General features: G+C 40.5%; 54 non-coding genes across 54 annotated transcripts; all 54 read right to left on the bottom strand.

Moving 5' to 3' along the window:
- Positions 1-15: 15 nt before the first annotated feature.
- On the bottom strand, positions 16-87 carry Trnag-ucc (transfer RNA glycine (anticodon UCC)). The gene has a single exon. It is a non-coding gene; the product is annotated as a tRNA-Gly (tRNA).
- A 119-nt stretch (positions 88-206) lies between these two features.
- On the bottom strand, positions 207-279 carry Trnak-cuu (transfer RNA lysine (anticodon CUU)). Its single transcript has one exon. It is a non-coding gene; the product is annotated as a tRNA-Lys (tRNA).
- A 234-nt stretch (positions 280-513) lies between these two features.
- Positions 514-585, bottom strand: Trnag-ucc (transfer RNA glycine (anticodon UCC)). The gene has a single exon. It is a non-coding gene; the product is annotated as a tRNA-Gly (tRNA).
- A 424-nt stretch (positions 586-1,009) lies between these two features.
- On the bottom strand, positions 1,010-1,081 carry Trnag-ucc (transfer RNA glycine (anticodon UCC)). The gene has a single exon. It is a non-coding gene; the product is annotated as a tRNA-Gly (tRNA).
- Positions 1,082-1,200: 119 nt separating this feature from the next.
- Positions 1,201-1,273, bottom strand: Trnak-cuu (transfer RNA lysine (anticodon CUU)). The gene has a single exon. It is a non-coding gene; the product is annotated as a tRNA-Lys (tRNA).
- A 236-nt stretch (positions 1,274-1,509) lies between these two features.
- Positions 1,510-1,581, bottom strand: Trnag-ucc (transfer RNA glycine (anticodon UCC)). Its single transcript has one exon. It is a non-coding gene; the product is annotated as a tRNA-Gly (tRNA).
- A 119-nt stretch (positions 1,582-1,700) lies between these two features.
- On the bottom strand, positions 1,701-1,773 carry Trnak-cuu (transfer RNA lysine (anticodon CUU)). Its single transcript has one exon. It is a non-coding gene; the product is annotated as a tRNA-Lys (tRNA).
- Positions 1,774-2,007: 234 nt separating this feature from the next.
- Trnag-ucc (transfer RNA glycine (anticodon UCC)) lies at positions 2,008-2,079 on the bottom strand. The gene has a single exon. It is a non-coding gene; the product is annotated as a tRNA-Gly (tRNA).
- A 119-nt stretch (positions 2,080-2,198) lies between these two features.
- On the bottom strand, positions 2,199-2,271 carry Trnak-cuu (transfer RNA lysine (anticodon CUU)). Its single transcript has one exon. It is a non-coding gene; the product is annotated as a tRNA-Lys (tRNA).
- A 236-nt stretch (positions 2,272-2,507) lies between these two features.
- Positions 2,508-2,579, bottom strand: Trnag-ucc (transfer RNA glycine (anticodon UCC)). Its single transcript has one exon. It is a non-coding gene; the product is annotated as a tRNA-Gly (tRNA).
- A 119-nt stretch (positions 2,580-2,698) lies between these two features.
- Trnak-cuu (transfer RNA lysine (anticodon CUU)) lies at positions 2,699-2,771 on the bottom strand. Its single transcript has one exon. It is a non-coding gene; the product is annotated as a tRNA-Lys (tRNA).
- Positions 2,772-3,005: 234 nt separating this feature from the next.
- Positions 3,006-3,077, bottom strand: Trnag-ucc (transfer RNA glycine (anticodon UCC)). Its single transcript has one exon. It is a non-coding gene; the product is annotated as a tRNA-Gly (tRNA).
- Positions 3,078-3,196: 119 nt separating this feature from the next.
- Trnak-cuu (transfer RNA lysine (anticodon CUU)) lies at positions 3,197-3,269 on the bottom strand. Its single transcript has one exon. It is a non-coding gene; the product is annotated as a tRNA-Lys (tRNA).
- A 234-nt stretch (positions 3,270-3,503) lies between these two features.
- On the bottom strand, positions 3,504-3,575 carry Trnag-ucc (transfer RNA glycine (anticodon UCC)). Its single transcript has one exon. It is a non-coding gene; the product is annotated as a tRNA-Gly (tRNA).
- Positions 3,576-3,694: 119 nt separating this feature from the next.
- Trnak-cuu (transfer RNA lysine (anticodon CUU)) lies at positions 3,695-3,767 on the bottom strand. The gene has a single exon. It is a non-coding gene; the product is annotated as a tRNA-Lys (tRNA).
- A 236-nt stretch (positions 3,768-4,003) lies between these two features.
- Positions 4,004-4,075, bottom strand: Trnag-ucc (transfer RNA glycine (anticodon UCC)). Its single transcript has one exon. It is a non-coding gene; the product is annotated as a tRNA-Gly (tRNA).
- A 119-nt stretch (positions 4,076-4,194) lies between these two features.
- On the bottom strand, positions 4,195-4,267 carry Trnak-cuu (transfer RNA lysine (anticodon CUU)). Its single transcript has one exon. It is a non-coding gene; the product is annotated as a tRNA-Lys (tRNA).
- Positions 4,268-4,501: 234 nt separating this feature from the next.
- On the bottom strand, positions 4,502-4,573 carry Trnag-ucc (transfer RNA glycine (anticodon UCC)). Its single transcript has one exon. It is a non-coding gene; the product is annotated as a tRNA-Gly (tRNA).
- Positions 4,574-4,692: 119 nt separating this feature from the next.
- On the bottom strand, positions 4,693-4,765 carry Trnak-cuu (transfer RNA lysine (anticodon CUU)). Its single transcript has one exon. It is a non-coding gene; the product is annotated as a tRNA-Lys (tRNA).
- A 236-nt stretch (positions 4,766-5,001) lies between these two features.
- Trnag-ucc (transfer RNA glycine (anticodon UCC)) lies at positions 5,002-5,073 on the bottom strand. The gene has a single exon. It is a non-coding gene; the product is annotated as a tRNA-Gly (tRNA).
- Positions 5,074-5,192: 119 nt separating this feature from the next.
- Positions 5,193-5,265, bottom strand: Trnak-cuu (transfer RNA lysine (anticodon CUU)). The gene has a single exon. It is a non-coding gene; the product is annotated as a tRNA-Lys (tRNA).
- A 234-nt stretch (positions 5,266-5,499) lies between these two features.
- Positions 5,500-5,571, bottom strand: Trnag-ucc (transfer RNA glycine (anticodon UCC)). Its single transcript has one exon. It is a non-coding gene; the product is annotated as a tRNA-Gly (tRNA).
- Positions 5,572-5,997: 426 nt separating this feature from the next.
- Trnag-ucc (transfer RNA glycine (anticodon UCC)) lies at positions 5,998-6,069 on the bottom strand. Its single transcript has one exon. It is a non-coding gene; the product is annotated as a tRNA-Gly (tRNA).
- A 428-nt stretch (positions 6,070-6,497) lies between these two features.
- Trnag-ucc (transfer RNA glycine (anticodon UCC)) lies at positions 6,498-6,569 on the bottom strand. The gene has a single exon. It is a non-coding gene; the product is annotated as a tRNA-Gly (tRNA).
- Positions 6,570-6,688: 119 nt separating this feature from the next.
- Trnak-cuu (transfer RNA lysine (anticodon CUU)) lies at positions 6,689-6,761 on the bottom strand. The gene has a single exon. It is a non-coding gene; the product is annotated as a tRNA-Lys (tRNA).
- A 234-nt stretch (positions 6,762-6,995) lies between these two features.
- Positions 6,996-7,067, bottom strand: Trnag-ucc (transfer RNA glycine (anticodon UCC)). Its single transcript has one exon. It is a non-coding gene; the product is annotated as a tRNA-Gly (tRNA).
- A 424-nt stretch (positions 7,068-7,491) lies between these two features.
- Positions 7,492-7,563, bottom strand: Trnag-ucc (transfer RNA glycine (anticodon UCC)). Its single transcript has one exon. It is a non-coding gene; the product is annotated as a tRNA-Gly (tRNA).
- Positions 7,564-7,682: 119 nt separating this feature from the next.
- Positions 7,683-7,755, bottom strand: Trnak-cuu (transfer RNA lysine (anticodon CUU)). Its single transcript has one exon. It is a non-coding gene; the product is annotated as a tRNA-Lys (tRNA).
- A 236-nt stretch (positions 7,756-7,991) lies between these two features.
- On the bottom strand, positions 7,992-8,063 carry Trnag-ucc (transfer RNA glycine (anticodon UCC)). Its single transcript has one exon. It is a non-coding gene; the product is annotated as a tRNA-Gly (tRNA).
- Positions 8,064-8,182: 119 nt separating this feature from the next.
- On the bottom strand, positions 8,183-8,255 carry Trnak-cuu (transfer RNA lysine (anticodon CUU)). Its single transcript has one exon. It is a non-coding gene; the product is annotated as a tRNA-Lys (tRNA).
- A 234-nt stretch (positions 8,256-8,489) lies between these two features.
- On the bottom strand, positions 8,490-8,561 carry Trnag-ucc (transfer RNA glycine (anticodon UCC)). The gene has a single exon. It is a non-coding gene; the product is annotated as a tRNA-Gly (tRNA).
- A 119-nt stretch (positions 8,562-8,680) lies between these two features.
- Trnak-cuu (transfer RNA lysine (anticodon CUU)) lies at positions 8,681-8,753 on the bottom strand. The gene has a single exon. It is a non-coding gene; the product is annotated as a tRNA-Lys (tRNA).
- Positions 8,754-8,989: 236 nt separating this feature from the next.
- Trnag-ucc (transfer RNA glycine (anticodon UCC)) lies at positions 8,990-9,061 on the bottom strand. The gene has a single exon. It is a non-coding gene; the product is annotated as a tRNA-Gly (tRNA).
- A 119-nt stretch (positions 9,062-9,180) lies between these two features.
- Trnak-cuu (transfer RNA lysine (anticodon CUU)) lies at positions 9,181-9,253 on the bottom strand. Its single transcript has one exon. It is a non-coding gene; the product is annotated as a tRNA-Lys (tRNA).
- A 234-nt stretch (positions 9,254-9,487) lies between these two features.
- Positions 9,488-9,559, bottom strand: Trnag-ucc (transfer RNA glycine (anticodon UCC)). Its single transcript has one exon. It is a non-coding gene; the product is annotated as a tRNA-Gly (tRNA).
- A 119-nt stretch (positions 9,560-9,678) lies between these two features.
- Positions 9,679-9,751, bottom strand: Trnak-cuu (transfer RNA lysine (anticodon CUU)). The gene has a single exon. It is a non-coding gene; the product is annotated as a tRNA-Lys (tRNA).
- A 234-nt stretch (positions 9,752-9,985) lies between these two features.
- Positions 9,986-10,057, bottom strand: Trnag-ucc (transfer RNA glycine (anticodon UCC)). The gene has a single exon. It is a non-coding gene; the product is annotated as a tRNA-Gly (tRNA).
- A 119-nt stretch (positions 10,058-10,176) lies between these two features.
- Trnak-cuu (transfer RNA lysine (anticodon CUU)) lies at positions 10,177-10,249 on the bottom strand. The gene has a single exon. It is a non-coding gene; the product is annotated as a tRNA-Lys (tRNA).
- Positions 10,250-10,485: 236 nt separating this feature from the next.
- Trnag-ucc (transfer RNA glycine (anticodon UCC)) lies at positions 10,486-10,557 on the bottom strand. The gene has a single exon. It is a non-coding gene; the product is annotated as a tRNA-Gly (tRNA).
- A 119-nt stretch (positions 10,558-10,676) lies between these two features.
- Trnak-cuu (transfer RNA lysine (anticodon CUU)) lies at positions 10,677-10,749 on the bottom strand. Its single transcript has one exon. It is a non-coding gene; the product is annotated as a tRNA-Lys (tRNA).
- Positions 10,750-10,983: 234 nt separating this feature from the next.
- On the bottom strand, positions 10,984-11,055 carry Trnag-ucc (transfer RNA glycine (anticodon UCC)). The gene has a single exon. It is a non-coding gene; the product is annotated as a tRNA-Gly (tRNA).
- A 119-nt stretch (positions 11,056-11,174) lies between these two features.
- On the bottom strand, positions 11,175-11,247 carry Trnak-cuu (transfer RNA lysine (anticodon CUU)). The gene has a single exon. It is a non-coding gene; the product is annotated as a tRNA-Lys (tRNA).
- A 236-nt stretch (positions 11,248-11,483) lies between these two features.
- On the bottom strand, positions 11,484-11,555 carry Trnag-ucc (transfer RNA glycine (anticodon UCC)). The gene has a single exon. It is a non-coding gene; the product is annotated as a tRNA-Gly (tRNA).
- Positions 11,556-11,674: 119 nt separating this feature from the next.
- Trnak-cuu (transfer RNA lysine (anticodon CUU)) lies at positions 11,675-11,747 on the bottom strand. Its single transcript has one exon. It is a non-coding gene; the product is annotated as a tRNA-Lys (tRNA).
- Positions 11,748-11,981: 234 nt separating this feature from the next.
- On the bottom strand, positions 11,982-12,053 carry Trnag-ucc (transfer RNA glycine (anticodon UCC)). The gene has a single exon. It is a non-coding gene; the product is annotated as a tRNA-Gly (tRNA).
- A 119-nt stretch (positions 12,054-12,172) lies between these two features.
- Positions 12,173-12,245, bottom strand: Trnak-cuu (transfer RNA lysine (anticodon CUU)). Its single transcript has one exon. It is a non-coding gene; the product is annotated as a tRNA-Lys (tRNA).
- Positions 12,246-12,479: 234 nt separating this feature from the next.
- Trnag-ucc (transfer RNA glycine (anticodon UCC)) lies at positions 12,480-12,551 on the bottom strand. Its single transcript has one exon. It is a non-coding gene; the product is annotated as a tRNA-Gly (tRNA).
- Positions 12,552-12,670: 119 nt separating this feature from the next.
- On the bottom strand, positions 12,671-12,743 carry Trnak-cuu (transfer RNA lysine (anticodon CUU)). The gene has a single exon. It is a non-coding gene; the product is annotated as a tRNA-Lys (tRNA).
- Positions 12,744-12,979: 236 nt separating this feature from the next.
- On the bottom strand, positions 12,980-13,051 carry Trnag-ucc (transfer RNA glycine (anticodon UCC)). Its single transcript has one exon. It is a non-coding gene; the product is annotated as a tRNA-Gly (tRNA).
- Positions 13,052-13,474: 423 nt separating this feature from the next.
- On the bottom strand, positions 13,475-13,546 carry Trnav-uac (transfer RNA valine (anticodon UAC)). The gene has a single exon. It is a non-coding gene; the product is annotated as a tRNA-Val (tRNA).
- Positions 13,547-13,665: 119 nt separating this feature from the next.
- Trnak-uuu (transfer RNA lysine (anticodon UUU)) lies at positions 13,666-13,738 on the bottom strand. The gene has a single exon. It is a non-coding gene; the product is annotated as a tRNA-Lys (tRNA).
- A 233-nt stretch (positions 13,739-13,971) lies between these two features.
- Positions 13,972-14,043, bottom strand: Trnag-ucc (transfer RNA glycine (anticodon UCC)). The gene has a single exon. It is a non-coding gene; the product is annotated as a tRNA-Gly (tRNA).
- A 119-nt stretch (positions 14,044-14,162) lies between these two features.
- On the bottom strand, positions 14,163-14,235 carry Trnak-cuu (transfer RNA lysine (anticodon CUU)). The gene has a single exon. It is a non-coding gene; the product is annotated as a tRNA-Lys (tRNA).
- Positions 14,236-14,471: 236 nt separating this feature from the next.
- Positions 14,472-14,543, bottom strand: Trnag-ucc (transfer RNA glycine (anticodon UCC)). Its single transcript has one exon. It is a non-coding gene; the product is annotated as a tRNA-Gly (tRNA).
- Positions 14,544-14,578: the final 35 nt, after the last annotated feature.

Genomic DNA, 14,578 nt, shown 5'->3' with positions numbered 1-14,578 from the left:
GATGAAAAACATTGATGCGTCGGCCGGGAATCGAACGCGGATCGACTGCTTGGAAGGCAACCATGCTAACCATTACACCACCGACGCTTTCGTTGCTTACGGACTATTCCAAACAATGACGTTGAGTTGATATTCTAACAAAACTTGAAAATATTTTACATGTCTGGTAATGAACAGTTAATCATAAAAGTGACACAACAATACTTAGCCCGACGTGGGGCTCGAACCCACGACTCCGAGATTAAGAGTCTCGTGCTCTACCGACTGAGCTAGCCGGGCATTAGCGATAGTTGCGGAAGGTAAAAAACTGAAATCCCTTTAAAAGTTAAACATCAAGTACTTTGTCCGTTTTATAATTCGTTGTCGAAACACGATTTCAGAATAAAAATCTGTTTGAAAGAATTGTTTTCGTACAACGTTTACCTTGTGTTTTTTAACCAGCATGCATCTTGAACATTTACCTTCTCTGACTGATGCAAAACATTATAACGATACCACGATGAAAAACATTGATGCGTCGGCCGGGAATCGAACCCGGATCGACTGCTTGGAAGGCAACCATGCTAACCGTTACACCACCGACGCTTTCGTTGCTTACGGACTATTCCACACAATGACGTTGAGTTGATATTCTAACAAAACTTGAAAATATTTTACATGTCTGGTAATGAACAGTTAATCATAAAAGTGACACAACAATACTTAGCCCGACGTAGAGCTCGAACCCACGACACCCAGATTAAGAGTCTCATGCTCTAGACTGAGCTAGCCGGGCATTAGCGATAGTTGCGGAAGGTAAAAAACTGAAATCCCTTTAAAAGTTAAACATCAAGTACTTTGTCCGTTTTATAATTCGTTGTCGAAACACGATTTCAGAATAAAAATCTGTTTGAAAGAATTGTTTTCGTACAACGTTTACCTTGTGTTTTTTAACCAGCATGCATCTTGAACATTTACCTTCTCTGACTGATGCAAAACATTATAACGATACCACGATGAAAAACATTGATGCGTCGGCCGGGAATCGAACCCGGATCGACTTCTTGGAAGGCAACCATGCTAACCGTTACACCACCGACGCTTTCGTTGCTTACGGACTATTCCACACAATGACGTTGAGTTGATATTCTAACAAAACTTGAAAATATTTTATATGTCTGGTAATGAACAGTTAATCATAAAAGTGACACAACAATACTTAGCCCGACGTGGGGCTCGAACCCACGACTCCGAGATTAAGAGTCTCGTGCTCTACCGACTGAGCTAGCCGGGCATTAGCGAGATATTCACGGAAGGTAAAAAACTGAAACTCTTAAAAAGTTAAACATCAAGTACTTTGTCCGTTTTATAATTCGTTGTCGAAACACGATTTCAGAATAAAAATCTGCTTGAAAGAATTTTTTTTCGTACAACGTTTACCTTGTGTTTTTTAACCAGCATGCATCTTGAACATTTACCTTCTCTGACTGATGCAAAACATTATAACGATACCACGATGAAAAACATTGATGCGTCGGCCGGGAATCGAACGCGGATCGACTGCTTGGAAGGCAACCATGCTAACCGTTACACCACCGACGCTTTCGTTGCTTACGGACTATTCCACACAATGACGTTGAGTTGATATTCTAACAAAACTTGAAAATATTTTACATGTCTGGTAATGAACAGTTAATCATAAAAGTGACACAACAATACTTAGCCCGACGTGGGGCTCGAACCCACGACTCCGAGATTAAGAGTCTCGTGCTCTACCGACTGAGCTAGCCGGGCATTAGCGATAGTTGCGGAAGGTAAAAAACTGAAATCCGTTTAAAAGTTAAACATCAAGTACTTTGTCCGTTGTATAATTCGTTGTCGAAACACGATTTCAGAATAAAAATCTGTTTGAAAGAATTGTTTTCGTACAACGTTTACCTTGTGTTTTTTAACCAGCATGCATCTTGAACATTTACCTTCTCTGACTGATGCAAAACATTATAACGATACCACGATGAAAAACATTGGTGCGTCGGCCGGGAATCGAACCCGGATCGACTGCTTGGAAGGCAACCATGCTAACCGTTACACCACCGACGCTTTCGTTGCTTACGGACTATTCCACACAATGACGTTGAGTTGATATTCTAACAAAACTTGAAAATATTTTACATGTCTGGTAATGAACAGTTCATCATAAAAGTGACACAACAATACTTAGCCCGACGTGGGGCTCGAACCCACGACTCCGAGTTTAAGAGTCTCGTGCTCTACCGACTGAGCTAGCCGGCCATTAGCGAGATATTCCCGGAAGGTAAAAAACTGAAACTCTTAAAAAGTTAAACATCAAGTACTTTGTCCGTTTTATAATTCGTTGTCGAAACACGATTTCAGAATAAAAATCTGCTTGAAAGAATTTTTTTTCGTACAACGTTTACCTTGTGTTTTTTAACCAGCATGCATCTTGAACATTTACCTTCTCTGACTGATGCAAAACATTATAACGATACCACGATGAAAAACATTGATGCGTCGGCCGGGAATCGAACGCGGATCGACTGCTTGGAAGGCAACCATGCTAACCATTACACCACCGACGCTTTCGTTGCTTACGGACTATTCCACACAATGACGTTGAGTTGATATTCTAACAAAACTTGAAAATATTTTACATGTGTGGTAATGAACAGTTAATCATAAAAGTGACACAACAATACTTAGCCCGACGTGGGGCTCGAACCCACGACTCCGAGATTAAGAGTCTCGTGCTCTACCGACTGAGCTAGCCGGGCATTAGCGATAGTTGCGGAAGGTAAAAAACTGAAATCCCTTTAAAAGTTAAACATCAAGTACTTTGTCCGTTTTATAATTCGTTGTCGAAACACGATTTCAGAATAAAAATCTGTTTGAAAGAATTGTTTTCGTACAACGTTTACCTTGTGTTTTTTAACCAGCATGCATCTTGAACATTTACCTTCTCTGACTGATGCAAAACATTATAACGATACCACGATGAAAAACATTGATGCGTCGGCCGGGAATCGAACCCGGATCGACTGCTTGGAAGGCAACCATGCTAACCGTTACACCACCGACGCTTTCGTTGCTTACGGACTATTCCACACAATGACGTTGAGTTGATATTCTAACAAAACTTGAAAATATTTTACATGTCTGGTAATGAACAGTTAATCATAAAAGTGACACAACAATACTTAGCCCGACGTAGAGCTCGAACCCACGACACCCAGATTAAGAGTCTCATGCTCTACCGACTGAGCTAGCCGGGCATTAGCGATAGTTGCGGAAGGTAAAAAACTGAAATCCCTTTAAAAGTTAAACATCAAGTACTTTGTCCGTTTTATAATTCGTTGTCGAAACACGATTTCAGAATAAAAATCTGTTTGAAAGAATTGTTTTCGTACAACGTTTACCTTGTGTTTTTTAACCAGCATGCATCTTGAACATTTACCTTCTCTGACTGATGCAAAACATTATAACGATACCACGATGAAAAACATTGATGCGTCGGCCGGGAATCGAACCCGGATCGACTTCTTGGAAGGCAACCATGCTAACCGTTACACCACCGACGCTTTCGTTGCTTACGGACTATTCCACACAATGACGTTGAGTTGATATTCTAACAAAACTTGAAAATATTTTACATGTCTGGTAATGAACAGTTAATCATAAAAGTGACACAACAATACTTAGCCCGACGTGGGGCTCGAACCCACGACTCCGAGATTAAGAGTCTCGTGCTCTACCGACTGAGCTAGCCGGGCATTAGCGAGATATTCACGGAAGGTAAAAAACTGAAACTCTTAAAAAGTTAAACATCAAGTACTTTGTCCGTTTTATAATTCGTTGTCGAAACACGATTTCAGAATAAAAATCTGCTTGAAAGAATTTTTTTTCGTACAACGTTTACCTTGTGTTTTTTAACCAGCATGCATCTTGAACATTTACCTTCTCTGACTGATGCAAAACATTATAACGATACCACGATGAAAAACATTGATGCGTCGGCCGGGAATCGAACGCGGATCGACTGCTTGGAAGGCAACCATGCTAACCGTTACACCACCGACGCTTTCGTTGCTTACGGACTATTCCACACAATGACGTTGAGTTGATATTCTAACAAAACTTGAAAATATTTTACATGTCTGGTAATGAACAGTTAATCATAAAAGTGACACAACAATACTTAGCCCGACGTGGGGCTCGAACCCACGACTCCGAGATTAAGAGTCTCGTGCTCTACCGACTGAGCTAGCCGGGCATTAGCGATAGTTGCGGAAGGTAAAAAACTGAAATCCCTTTAAAAGTTAAACATCAAGTACTTTGTCCGTTTTATAATTCGTTGTCGAAACACGATTTCAGAATAAAAATCTGTTTGAAAGAATTGTTTTCGTACAACGTTTACCTTGTGTTTTTTAACCAGCATGCATCTTGAACATTTACCTTCTCTGACTGATGCAAAACATTATAACGATACCACGATGAAAAACATTGATGCGTCGGCCGGGAATCGAACCCGGATCGACTGCTTGGAAGGCAACCATGCTAACCGTTACACCACCGACGCTTTCGTTGCTTACGGACTATTCCACACAATGACGTTGAGTTGATATTCTAACAAAACTTGAAAATATTTTACATGTCTGGTAATGAACAGTTCATCATAAAAGTGACACAACAATACTTAGCCCGACGTGGGGCTCGAACCCACGACTCCGAGATTAAGAGTCTCGTGCTCTACCGACTGAGCTAGCCGGCCATTAGCGAGATATTCCCGGAAGGTAAAAAACTGAAACTCTTAAAAAGTTAAACATCAAGTACTTTGTCCGTTTTATAATTCGTTGTCGAAACACGATTTCAGAATAAAAATCTGCTTGAAAGAATTTTTTTTCGTACAACGTTTACCTTGTGTTTTTTAACCAGCATGCATCTTGAACATTTACCTTCTCTGACTGATGCAAAACATTATAACGATACCACGATGAAAAACATTGATGCGTCGGCCGGGAATCGAACGCGGATCGACTGCTTGGAAGGCAACCATGCTAACCATTACACCACCGACGCTTTCGTTGCTTACGGACTATTCCACACAATGACGTTGAGTTGATATTCTAACAAAACTTGAAAATATTTTACATGTCTGGTAATGAACAGTTAATCATAAAAGTGACACAACAATACTTAGCCCGACGTGGGGCTCGAACCCACGACTCCGAGATTAAGAGTCTCGTGCTCTACCGACTGCGCTAGCCGGGCATTAGCGATAGTTGCGGAAGGTAAAAAACTGAAATCCCTTTAAAAGTTAAACATCAAGTACTTTGTCCGTTTTATAATTCGTTGTCGATACACGATTTCAGAATAAAAATCTGTTTGAAAGAATTGTTTTCGTACAACGTTTACCTTGTGTTTTTTAACCAGCATGCATCTTGAACATTTACCTTCTCTGACTGATGCAAAACATTATAACGATACCACGATGAAAAACATTGATGCGTCGGCCGGGAATCGAACCCGGATCGACTGCTTGGAAGGCAACCATGCTAACCGTTACACCACCGACGCTTTCGTTGCTTACGGACTATTCCACACAATGACGTTGAGTTGATATTCTAACAAAACTTGAAAATATTTTACATGTCTGGTAATGAACAGTTAATCATAAAAGTGACACAACAATACTTAGCCAGACGGAGGGCTTGAACCCACGACACCCAGATTAAGAGTCTCATGCTCTACCGACTGAGCTAGCCGGGCATTAGCGATAGTTGCGGAAGGTAAAAAACTGAAATCCGTTTAAAAGTTAAACATCAAGTACTTTGTCCGTTGTATAATTCGTTGTCGAAACACGATTTCAGAATAAAAATCTGTTTGAAAGAATTGTTTTCGTACAACGTTTACCTTGTGTTTTTTAACCAGCATGCATCTTGAACATTTACCTTCTCTGACTGATGCAAAACATTATAACGATACCACGATGAAAAACATTGATGCGTCGGCCGGGAATCGAACCCGGATCGACTGCTTGGAAGGCAACCATGCTAACCGTTACACCACCGACGCTTTCGTTGCTTACGGACTATTCCACACAATGACGTTGAGTTGATATTCTAACAAAACTTGAAAATATTTTACATGTCTGGTAATGAACAGTTCATCATAAAAGTGACACAACAATACTTAGCCCGACGTGGGGCTCAAACCCGCGACTCCGAGTTTAAGAGTCTCGTGCTCTACCGACTGAGCTAGCCGGCCATTAGCGAGATATTCCCGGAAGGTAAAAAACTGAAACTCTTAAAAAGTTAAACATCAAGTACTTTGTCCGTTTTATAATTCGTTGTCGAAACACGATTTCAGAATAAAAATCTGCTTGAAAGAATTTTTTTTCGTACAACGTTTACTTTGTGTTTTTTAACCAGCATGCATCTTGAACATTTACCTTCTCTGACTGATGCAAAACATTATAACGATACCACGATGAAAAACATTGATGCGTCGGCCGGGAATCGAACGCGGATCGACTGCTTGGAAGGCAACCATGCTAACCATTACACCACCGACGCTTTCGTTGCTTACGGACTATTCCAAACAATGACGTTGAGTTGATATTCTAACAAAACTTGAAAATATTTTACATGTCTGGTAATGAACAGTTAATCATAAAAGTGACACAACAATACTTAGCCCGACGTGGGGCTCGAACCCACGACTCCGAGATTAAGAGTCTCGTGCTCTACCGACTGAGCTAGCCGGGCATTAGCGATAGTTGCGGAAGGTAAAAAACTGAAATCCCTTTAAAAGTTAAACATCAAGTACTTTGTCCGTTTTATAATTCGTTGTCGAAACACGATTTCAGAATAAAAATCTGTTTGAAAGAATTGTTTTCGTACAACGTTTACCTTGTGTTTTTTAACCAGCATGCATCTTGAACATTTACCTTCTCTGACTGATGCAAAACATTATAACGATACCACGATGAAAAACATTGATGCGTCGGCCGGGAATCGAACCCGGATCGACTGCTTGGAAGGCAACCATGCTAACCGTTACACCACCGACGCTTTCGTTGCTTACGGACTATTCCACACAATGACGTTGAGTTGATATTCTAACAAAACTTGAAAATATTTTACATGTCTGGTAATGAACAGTTAATCATAAAAGTGACACAACAATACTTAGCCCGACGTAGAGCTCGAACCCACGACACCCAGATTAAGAGTCTCATGCTCTAGACTGAGCTAGCCGGGCATTAGCGATAGTTGCGGAAGGTAAAAAACTGAAATCCCTTTAAAAGTTAAACATCAAGTACTTTGTCCGTTTTATAATTCGTTGTCGAAACACGATTTCAGAATAAAAATCTGTTTGAAAGAATTGTTTTCGTACAACGTTTACCTTGTGTTTTTTAAGCAGCATGCATCTTGAACATTTACCTTCTCTGACTGATGCAAAACATTATAACGATACCACGATGAAAAACATTGATGCGTCGGCCGGGAATCGAACCCGGATCGACTTCTTGGAAGGCAACCATGCTAACCGTTACACCACCGACGCTTTCGTTGCTTACGGACTATTCCACACAATGACGTTGAGTTGATATTCTAACAAAACTTGAAAATATTTTATATGTCTGGTAATGAACAGTTAATCATAAAAGTGACACAACAATACTTAGCCCGACGTGGGGCTCGAACCCACGACTCCGAGATTAAGAGTCTCGTGCTCTACCGACTGAGCTAGCCGGGCATTAGCGAGATATTCACGGAAGGTAAAAAACTGAAACTCTTAAAAAGTTAAACATCAAGTACTTTGTCCGTTTTATAATTCGTTGTCGAAACACGATTTCAGAATAAAAATCTGCTTGAAAGAATTTTTTTTCGTACAACGTTTACCTTGTGTTTTTTAACCAGCATGCATCTTGAACATTTACCTTCTCTGACTGATGCAAAACATTATAACGATACCACGATGAAAAACATTGATGCGTCGGCCGGGAATCGAACGCGGATCGACTGCTTGGAAGGCAACCATGCTAACCGTTACACCACCGACGCTTTCGTTGCTTACGGACTATTCCACACAATGACGTTGAGTTGATATTCTAACAAAACTTGAAAATATTTTACATGTCTGGTAATGAACAGTTAATCATAAAAGTGACACAACAATACTTAGCCCGACGTGGGGCTCGAACCCACGACTCCGAGATTAAGAGTCTCGTGCTCTACCGACTGAGCTAGCCGGGCATTAGCGATAGTTGCGGAAGGTAAAAAACTGAAATCCGTTTAAAAGTTAAACATCAAGTACTTTGTCCGTTGTATAATTCGTTGTCGAAACACGATTTCAGAATAAAAATCTGTTTGAAAGAATTGTTTTCGTACAACGTTTACCTTGTGTTTTTTAACCAGCATGCATCTTGAACATTTACCTTCTCTGACTGATGCAAAACATTATAACGATACCACGATGAAAAACATTGGTGCGTCGGCCGGGAATCGAACCCGGATCGACTGCTTGGAAGGCAACCATGCTAACCGTTACACCACCGACGCTTTCGTTGCTTACGGACTATTCCACACAATGACGTTGAGTTGATATTCTAACAAAACTTGAAAATATTTTACATGTCTGGTAATGAACAGTTCATCATAAAAGTGACACAACAATACTTAGCCCGACGTGGGGCTCGAACCCACGACTCCGAGTTTAAGAGTCTCGTGCTCTACCGACTGAGCTAGCCGGCCATTAGCGAGATATTCCCGGAAGGTAAAAAACTGAAACTCTTAAAAAGTTAAACATCAAGTACTTTGTCCGTTTTATAATTCGTTGTCGAAACACGATTTCAGAATAAAAATCTGCTTGAAAGAATTTTTTTTCGTACAACGTTTACCTTGTGTTTTTTAACCAGCATGCATCTTGAACATTTACCTTCTCTGACTGATGCAAAACATTATAACGATACCACGATGAAAAACATTGATGCGTCGGCCGGGAATCGAACGCGGATCGACTGCTTGGAAGGCAACCATGCTAACCATTACACCACCGACGCTTTCGTTGCTTACGGACTATTCCACACAATGACGTTGAGTTGATATTCTAACAAAACTTGAAAATATTTTACATGTGTGGTAATGAACAGTTAATCATAAAAGTGACACAACAATACTTAGCCCGACGTGGGGCTCGAACCCACGACTCCGAGTTTAAGAGTCTCGGTCTCTACCGACTGAGCTAGCCGGGCATTAGCGATAGTTGCGGAAGGTAAAAAACTGAAATCCCTTTAAAAGTTAAACATCAAGTACTTTGTCCGTTTTATAATTCGTTGTCGAAACACGATTTCAGAATAAAAATCTGTTTGAAAGAATTGTTTTCGTACAACGTTTACCTTGTGTTTTTTAACCAGCATGCATCTTGAACATTTACCTTCTCTGACTGATGCAAAACATTATAACGATACCACGATGAAAAACATTGATGCGTCGGCCGGGAATCGAACCCGGATCGACTGCTTGGAAGGCAACCATGCTAACCGTTACACCACCGACGCTTTCGTTGCTTACGGACTATTCCACACAATGACGTTGAGTTGATATTCTAACAAAACTTGAAAATATTTTACATGTCTGGTAATGAACAGTTAATCATAAAAGTGACACAACAATACTTAGCCCGACGTAGAGCTCGAACCCACGACACCCAGATTAAGAGTCTCATGCTCTACCGACTGAGCTAGCCGGGCATTAGCGATAGTTGCGGAAGGTAAAAAACTGAAATCCCTTTAAAAGTTAAACATCAAGTACTTTGTCCGTTTTATAATTCGTTGTCGAAACACGATTTCAGAATAAAAATCTGTTTGAAAGAATTGTTTTCGTACAACGTTTACCTTGTGTTTTTTAACCAGCATGCATCTTGAACATTTACCTTCTCTGACTGATGCAAAACATTATAACGATACCACGATGAAAAACATTGATGCGTCGGCCGGGAATCGAACCCGGATCGACTTCTTGGAAGGCAACCATGCTAACCGTTACACCACCGACGCTTTCGTTGCTTACGGACTATTCCACACAATGACGTTGAGTTGATATTCTAACAAAACTTGAAAATATTTTACATGTCTGGTAATGAACAGTTAATCATAAAAGTGACACAACAATACTTAGCCCGACGTGGGGCTCGAACCCACGACTCCGAGATTAAGAGTCTCGTGCTCTACCGACTGAGCTAGCCGGGCATTAGCGAGATATTCACGGAAGGTAAAAAACTGAAACTCTTAAAAAGTTAAACATCAAGTACTTTGTCCGTTTTATAATTCGTTGTCGAAACACGATTTCAGAATAAAAATCTGCTTGAAAGAATTTTTTTTCGTACAACGTTTACCTTGTGTTTTTTAACCAGCATGCATCTTGAACATTTACCTTCTCTGACTGATGCAAAACATTATAACGATACCACGATGAAAAACATTGATGCGTCGGCCGGGAATCGAACGCGGATCGACTGCTTGGAAGGCAACCATGCTAACCGTTACACCACCGACGCTTTCGTTGCTTACGGACTATTCCACACAATGACGTTGAGTTGATATTCTAACAAAACTTGAAAATATTTTACATGTCTGGTAATGAACAGTTAATCATAAAAGTGACACAACAATACTTAGCCCGACGTGGGGCTCGAACCCACGACTCCGAGATTAAGAGTCTCGTGCTCTACCGACTGAGCTAGCCGGGCATTAGCGATAGTTGCGGAAGGTAAAAAACTGAAATCCCTTTAAAAGTTAAACATCAAGTACTTTGTCCGTTTTATAATTCGTTGTCGAAACACGATTTCAGAATAAAAATCTGTTTGAAAGAATTGTTTTCGTACAACGTTTACCTTGTGTTTTTTAACCAGCATGCATCTTGAACATTTACCTTCTCTGACTGATGCAAAACATTATAACGATACCACGATGAAAAACATTGATGCGTCGGCCGGGAATCGAACCCGGATCGACTGCTTGGAAGGCAACCATGCTAACCGTTACACCACCGACGCTTTCGTTGCTTACGGACTATTCCACACAATGACGTTGAGTTGATATTCTAACAAAACTTGAAAATATTTTACATGTCTGGTAATGAACAGTTCATCATAAAAGTGAGACAACAATACTTAGCCCGACGTGGGGCTCGAACCCACGACTCCGAGATTAAGAGTCTCGTGCTCTACCGACTGAGCTAGCCGGCCATTAGCGAGATATTCCCGGAAGGTAAAAAACTGAAACTCTTAAAAAGTTAAACATCAAGTACTTTGTCCGTTTTATAATTCGTTGTCGAAACACGATTTCAGAATAAAAATCTGCTTGAAAGAATTTTTTTTCGTACAACGTTTACCTTGTGTTTTTTAACCAGCATGCATCTTGAACATTTACCTTCTCTGACTGATGCAAAACATTATAACGATACCACGATGAAAAACATTGATGCGTCGGCCGGGAATCGAACGCGGATCGACTGCTTGGAAGGCAACCATGCTAACCATTACACCACCGACGCTTTCGTTGCTTACGGACTATTCCACACAATGACGTTGAGTTGATATTCTAACAAAACTTGAAAATATTTTACATGTCTGGTAATGAACAGTTAATCATAAAAGTGACACAACAATACTTAGCCCGACGTGGGGCTCGAACCCACGACTCCGAGATTAAGAGTCTCGTGCTCTACCGACTGCGCTAGCCGGGCATTAGCGATAGTTGCGGAAGGTAAAAAACTGAAATCCCTTTAAAAGTTAAACATCAAGTACTTTGTCCGTTTTATAATTCGTTGTCGATACACGATTTCAGAATAAAAATCTGTTTGAAAGAATTGTTTTCGTACAACGTTTACCTTGTGTTTTTTAACCAGCATGCATCTTGAACATTTACCTTCTCTGACTGATGCAAAACATTATAACGATACCACGATGAAAAACATTGATGCGTCGGCCGGGAATCGAACCCGGATCGACTGCTTGGAAGGCAACCATGCTAACCGTTACACCACCGACGCTTTCGTTGCTTACGGACTATTCCACACAATGACGTTGAGTTGATATTCTAACAAAACTTGAAAATATTTTACATGTCTGGTAATGAACAGTTAATCATAAAAGTGACACAACAATACTTAGCCCGACGTAGGGCTCGAACCCACGACACCCAGATTAAGAGTCTCATGCTCTACCGACTGAGCTAGCCGGGCATTAGCGATAGTTGCGGAAGGTAAAAAACTGAAATCCCTTTAAAAGTTAAACATCAAGTACTTTGTCCGTTTTATAATTCGTTGTCGAAACACGATTTCAGAATAAAAATCTGTTTGAAAGAATTGTTTTCGTACAACGTTTACCTTGTGTTTTTTAACCAGCATGCATCTTGAACATTTACCTTCTCTGACTGATGCAAAACATTATAACGATACCACGATGAAAAACATTGATGCGTCGGCCGGGAATCGAACCCGGATCGACTTCTTGGAAGGCAACCATGCTAACCGTTACACCACCGACGCTTTCGTTGCTTACGGACTATTCCACACAATGACGTTGAGTTGATATTCTAACAAAACTTGAAAATATTTTACATGTCTGGTAATGAACAGTTAATCATAAAAGTGACACAACAATACTTAGCCCGACGTGGGGCTCGAACCCACGACTCCGAGATTAAGAGTCTCGTGCTCTACCGACTGAGCTAGCCGGGCATTAGCGAGATATTCACGGAAGGTAAAAAACTGAAACTCTTAAAAAGTTAAACATCAAGTACTTTGTCCGTTTTATAATTCGTTGTCGAAACACGATTTCAGAATAAAAATCTGCTTGAAAGAATTTTTTTTCGTACAACGTTTACTTTGTGTTTTTTAACCAGCATGCATCTTGAACATTTACCTTCTCTGACTGATGCAAAACATTATAACGATACCACGATGAAAAACATTGATGCGTCGGCCGGGAATCGAACGCGGATCGACTGCTTGGAAGGCAACCATGCTAACCGTTACACCACCGACGCTTTCGTTGCTTACGGACTATTCCACACAATGACGTTGAGTTGATATTCTAACAAAACTTAAAATTTTACATGTCTGGTAATGAACAGTTAATCATAAAAGTGACACAACAATACTTAGCCCGACGTAGAGCTCGAACCCACGACTCCCAGATTAAGAGTCTCATGCTCTACCGACTTAGCTAGCCGGGCATTAGCGATCTTACATGAAAGAAAAAAAACAGAAACTCTTAAAAAGTTAAACATCAAGTACTTTGTCCGTTTTATAATTCGTTGTCGAAACACGATTTCAGAATAAAAATCTGTTTGAAAGAATTGTTTTCGTACAACGTTTACCTTGTGTTTTTTAACCAGCATGCATCTTGAACATTTACCTTCTCTGACTGATGCAAAACATTATAACGATACCACGATGAAAAACATTGATGCGTCGGCCGGGAATCGAACCCGGATCGAGTGCTTGTAAGGCAACCATGCTAACCGTTACACCACCGACGCTTTCGTTGCTTACGGACTATTCCACACAATGACGTTGAGTTGATATTCTAACAAAACTTGAAAATATATTACATGTCTGGTAATGAACAGTTAATCATAAAAGTGACACAACAACACTTAGCCCGACGTGGGGCTCGAACCCACGACTCCGAGATTAAAAGTCTCATGCTCTACCGACTGAGCTAGCCGGGCATTAGCGATATTAACGGAAGGTAAAAAACTGAACCTCTTAAACAGTTAAACATCAAGTACTTTGTCCGTTTTATAATTCGTTGTCGAAACACGATTTCAGAATAAAAATCTGTTTGAAAGAATTGTTTTCGTACAACGTTTACCTTGTGTTTTTTAACCAGCATGCATCTTGAACATTTACCTTCTCTGACTGATGCAAAACATTATAACGATACCACGATGAAAAACATTGATGCGTCGGCCGGGAATCGAACCCGGATCGACTGCTTGGAAGGCAACCATGCTAACCGTTACACCACCGACGCTTTCGTTGCTTACGGACTATTCCACACAATGACGTTGAGTTGATATTCTAACAAAACTTGAAAATATTTTACATGTCTGGTAATGAACAGTTAATCATAAAAGTGACACAACAATACTTAGCCCGACGTGGGCCTCGAACCCACGACTCCGAGATTAAGAGTCTCGTGCTCTACCGACTGAGCTAGCCGGGCATTAGCGAGATATTCACGGAAGGTAAAAAACTGAAACTCTTAAAAAGTTAAACATCAAGTACTTTGTCCGTTTTATAATTCGTTGTCGAAACACGATTTCAGAATAAAAATCTGCTTGAAAGAATTTTTTTTCGTACAACGTTTACCTTGTGTTTTTTAACCAGCATGCATCTTGAACATTTACCTTCTCTGACTGATGCAAAACATTATAACGATACCACGATGAAAAACATTGATGCGTCGGCCGGGAATCGAACGCGGATCGACTGCTTGGAAGGCAACCATGCTAACCGTTACACCACCGACGCTTTCGTTGCTTACGGACTATTCCACACAATGACGT

The sequence above is a fragment of the Euprymna scolopes genome, chromosome 18, assembly GCF_053919585.1.
Source record: "Euprymna scolopes isolate OS-2025 chromosome 18, ASM5391958v1, whole genome shotgun sequence".
Taxonomy (NCBI): domain Eukaryota; kingdom Metazoa; phylum Mollusca; class Cephalopoda; order Sepiida; family Sepiolidae; genus Euprymna; species Euprymna scolopes.
The sequence above is the reverse complement of the archived record's forward strand: the minus strand, read 5'-3'. Positions and strand labels throughout refer to the sequence as shown.